The sequence below is a fragment of the Rhododendron vialii genome, chromosome 2a (genome assembly GCF_030253575.1).
Source record: "Rhododendron vialii isolate Sample 1 chromosome 2a, ASM3025357v1".
In the NCBI taxonomy this organism is placed as follows: Eukaryota; Viridiplantae; Streptophyta; class Magnoliopsida; order Ericales; family Ericaceae; genus Rhododendron; species Rhododendron vialii.
The window spans coordinates 28,413,871-28,418,948 of record NC_080558.1 but is presented as its reverse complement, the minus strand read 5'-3'; the positions used below and the strand labels follow the sequence as shown (position 1 = coordinate 28,418,948).

At 41.4% G+C, this 5,078-nt stretch overlaps 1 non-coding gene across 1 annotated transcript; it reads right to left on the bottom strand.

Moving 5' to 3' along the window:
- Positions 1 to 781: 781 nt before the first annotated feature.
- Positions 782 to 845, bottom strand: LOC131318330 (small nucleolar RNA snoR101). The gene has a single exon (XR_009197653.1). It is a non-coding gene; the product is annotated as a small nucleolar RNA snoR101 (small nucleolar RNA).
- Between the last annotated feature and the right edge of the window lie 4,233 nt (positions 846 to 5,078).

The following is a 5,078-nucleotide window of genomic DNA, read 5'->3' as shown; positions in this document are numbered from 1 at the left end:
GCTGTTATTTTTCCTTTAGCATGTTGGCACTTATGCACCTCTCACGATAGACAGTCTTGCCAAGGCTCTTGAATGGGATTATACCATTACAACTGCAACCTCTTTGGAGAATGTTGGAGAACTTGAAATTGCACATCTCTCTCTTGATGAACCTGAGTTGGAGGCCATAGTCTTTATGGATGATGGTGATGCGGATGGTGGTGGAGATGAAGCAAGCCTTTGCCATACTAATAGATAATCCTTTTTGGGTCTAGTACTACTGCTGCAGTCGTACTGCTTATTGTGTGTAGTCATTGGTAATCTTTTTGACGGATGTCTTTTTGTTATACTAGTAATTGAGCACGTGGGTTCTTCCAACTAAAAGGCTATTTTCTTCAAAAATATAAGAAAACATCATGGATTTCGTCATTAAAATCATGAATTTGGTCATAAGTGACTGCAATATATATGTTGCAAAACATGTGAATCTACCTCTAGAGGTGGACAAACACAGCCATTGAAGGCTCCCCAGTCTCCTCTACATCATCACTCGCAACAAAAAGGACAAGAATCCGTGAACCATTAAAAAGGAAATCAACATACAAAATAATCTTGGGAAAATGACGGCTCAGGACGTGTTTTGATAATTAATACCCCCACCAAGGACATGCTGAGAACATTTGCTAATGCTAAAAATGTCCTTGGCGCGTATTAATTATCAAAACACGTTATTGGCCGTTATTTTCCCAATAATCTTACTTGAAGTTCAAATGAAAATCAAATGAGAGGTGCAAAGAAAAGGGACATCAGTCGTGTGTAGACTTTTCAACATAACTTACCTGAAGTTTAGAGATCAAGTGTAAGCCATCATATGCGGGCCAAAAAAAACTAACATACTCTCACACATACAATTTGAAAATCAATCACAAGAAAATATAATATGATATACAACTACAAAGAGATTGCAAAGTCAAAAACATGATTCACAACTCATGGGAAACTTTCCTAGGCTTGAAAGTGTAATTTGGCCAATCTTCATTCTAAGCATTGTTAGAACATGTGTGAACGTTGAGTCCCACATCAGGTAAACATAAAAAGAGTTGGACCTTAATATACAATTGGATGACTCACCACTTATAAGGCTTAGCCTTTTAAGTGGATATGAGCCATGCAATGTATATTGGGCCCAAGTGATGTGGTGGACTCTTGGCCTTTACTCCCATACAAATTGGGCATTGAGCACGCAGTGGCGGGTTGATGCATCAGACGAACTCCCAACAAGTGGTATCAGAGAAGGATTAAGGCCCAATGTACGGTTCACACATGAGGGGGAGATTTGTTAGAACATGTGTGAACGTTGAGTCGAATATCGGATAAATAGAAAAAGAATTGGACCTTAATATACAATTGTGGAGAGTTTGTCTGATTCATCAGCCTGTCACTGCGTGCTCAAGGCCCAATTTGTATGCGAGTAACGGCAAAGAGTCCACCACATCACCTGGGCCCAATATACATTGAATAACCCATATCCACTTAAAAGGCTAAGCCTTGTAAATGGTGTGTCATCCAATTGTATATTAAGGTCCAATCATTTTTCTATTTATCCGATGTGGGACTCAACGTTCACACGTGTTCTAACAAATCTCCCCCTCATGTGTGAACCGAACATTGGGCTTTAATTTCTCTCTGCATCCAAGCTCCCCCTTGATTCTAATCTACAACTCTCAACCCTATCTCCCGAACTGGGCTTATTCGGCACCCACTCCATCGATTCAGAGTCATCCCAATTGGGAGCCAATGTGCCTAGTCACCGGCACTATGCTCCCCGACGAGAACACCATTGAGAGCCAATGTTCTCATTAATTCAACAGCACCGTGCTCCCTGACGAGTCAACTCCATCGATAATGAGCCATCCAATACAACACTCCAACATCGAGCCACCTAGGATTTTATACCGCTCCATGAGTGTCTTCTGTGCAAGCCCATTCAATGGTGTGCTAAGAGTCTCCCCATAGATCGCCAGCCATTGGCTCTGATTCCACTTGTTGGGAGTTTACCCGATACATCGACCCGTCACTACGTGCTCAAGGCCCAATTTGCTTAAGTGATGTATATTGGGCCATTCAATGTATATTTGGCCCAAGTGATGTGGTGGACTCTTTGCCGTTACTCCCATACAAATTGGGCCTTGAGCACAAAGTGGCGGGTTGATGCATTAGACAAACTCCCATCAAGTGGTATCAGAGCCATCCAATTGTATATTAAGGTTCAACTCCTTTTCTGATTTGTTAGAACATGTGTGAACGTTGAGTCTCAGATCGGATAAATGGAAAAAGAGTTGAACCTTAATATACAATTGGATGACTCACCACTTATAAGGCTTAGCCATCCAAGTTGTGAGCCATCCAATTGCATATTAAGGTCCAACTCTTTTTCTATTTATCCGATGTGAGACTCAACGTTCACACATGTTCTAACAAGCGTAACTAAGTGAGACTTCGTCTTCATGCAACTAAACCCTATGTTTATCAAGAAACAATAGTGAGAGTAGCGCATGGATCTTTTCCATTGTCTCAACTCTCAAGAATGGCATTCATCTAAGAAACAAATTAATACATGCACAATTAGCTTGCATTAGAATTTATCAAAAAGGCTTTCTTTTTTGCTTGTCAAAGAAGACGACATATTTTGCTTTCCAGGAAGGGATAGACACTACACAAGCCGCTTAAGACAATATATAATCTTTGGAAAACATGGCAGTCAATCCGAAAGCTAAAGCATCCAAATTTGCATTCGTGCGTTAAATAATCTCAATTCTAGTTTTAAAACTTCATGGCAATCAAATACAGTGATCTAAAAATGGAAAGAAAAAAAATAGAGTGTAACATTCCAACATCCAAAAATGAAACATTTAGGAGAAATGCATCACACATAGATGGCAATCAATATGTTATCAAGATAAAAATTAGGCCAAAAAAACAAGTGAATATAGATATAAAATAGAAAATAAAAGCAATTGCAAAATCAATATATTGTCTAGATAAAAAAAGCGAAATCTGTAAAAAAAGTAACATACTAAACTCAAAGTACAGAGTAAGACTATCGGGAAATCGTAAAGTTACTATTGACAAAAAAAATATGCGAAAGAGAAGTCTGTCTTTCGAATGGTTAAGGCTTGATAATGTGAGAGAGAAGTCCATCATTCGAATGGTTAAGGCATGATAATTGATGCGACCCATTTGGTAGTCATTGAAAATGTCATTTTTGTGATTACCAAATGATCGTCAAATTAGATTATTTATTTACATTAACCAGACTACAACTAAAGATTTACATAGTATAGTGACGAAGTCTGGGTCGATCTAGAGGGAAGTAAGCAAGTCAATTGCCAGCTAGAGGGAATCTGGGAACACCCGGAGAACTCCGGACTGTCTCGAAGAAATTCCAGGGGCAACGGGTATGCTATGGTAAAATACAGAGAAGCCCCTTCACGAGGAAGAAGGAGCAGAAGCAGAAGTCCAACCTCAAGGCGACGCAAAGCTTCTCCACGAAAAGAAAGGAGCAGGAGTAAGAGCCGAACACCAGAACGAAGAAGGGCTTCTTCAAAAAGGAGAAGAAGCAGGGGCCGAAGTCCTACCCCTGAGGAGAATGGGACTAGGAAACATCGTAGGGACAGGTACGAAAGACCTAATTCCGATAGGGAAAGGACTAGACCCAACAAAACGAAGGGACTAGAAGATGAAACCATGACTGCACAAGAAGCAGCAAGAAAAGCATTGAGGAATATTGCATCCTCCCCTTTTGCAAGAAAGTTACAGGAGGCTAGGTTGCCAAGCAGAGTGAAACACGGAACATTCGTCATCTACGAAACAGATGCTGATCCCGTGGCACACATACAGCATTACCAGCAGGCAATGGTCATGCATGAAGGAGACGATGCAGTTATGTGCAAGATGTTCCCATCGAGTTTGGGGAAGGTGGCTTTGTCTTGGTTCTATAAGTTGGGACCACGCTCCATCCGAACATGGGTGCAGTTGGCTGAAGAATTCACTGCTCGTTTCTTAACAAGCAGAAGAGCTCCAAAAACTTTTGAGAGTCTCTCCTTTATGAAGCAAGGCGAGGATGAGTCGATCAGAAGCTATGCAAAAAAATACTGGGAGACTTTCAATGAGATTAAAGGTTGCAGTGAGGAATACGCGATAGCCACGTTCAAAACCGGGTTGCCTGTTCGGGGAGAATTGCGTAAGTCCTTGAACATGAGTCTAGTGAGAACACTAGCAAAGTCAATGGAACAGATAGAGCAGCATGCCAGGAACGAAGACGACATACTCCCGGAAGACGGCAAGGTAGTTGCCGAGCAAGTCAGAGGCCTTGTAAAGAAAGCAGGCAAGCCAGAGCCCAAAACCTATTGATAGAGGAAGGACTATGGGGCAGGCTAAGAGAGAGCCGAATAAACAAGCACTTGATCCCAAATCTTTATTTTCCATTACCATGGTTTGGAATGAGCCCATCTATAGGATTCTTTATCGAATAAAGAATCAACCTTACTTCAAGTGGCCCCCAAGTCTTGGTGGAGATAAAAATACAAAACGTGCTACGAATCAGCACTGCAGCTACCATAAGGATTGGGGCCATATGACTGAGGATTGTGAGATGTTTAAAAGGCACCTTGATGATCTGGTTTCGCGAGGTTATCTCAAGGAATTTATCCAAGAAGATCCCAAGGATAAAGAAAAAGCAATGGAATTGGATTACGAGCAGAATCCAAAGGGTATAATCCATATGATACATGGATTAGCCGAGCCTTATACGAGGAATGAGGTGAGATTACTCCAGAGACAAATCAAACATGACCAACATGTGATGCGGTTGGGAAAGAAAAGAGGGCATGACGAAGAAACATGCAACGAGCGCATAGTTTTCACGGATGAGGATCTGGGAGGAGTCTAGGTACCTCACAATGATGCTTTAGTCATAAACCTACGAGTTGGGGCATATGACATGGTAAGAATCCTGGTGGATTCGGGGAGTTGCGCCGAGGTGCTTTATTACGATGCATTCAAGAAGTTGGGACTGACTCAAGCAGATTTGGTACAGT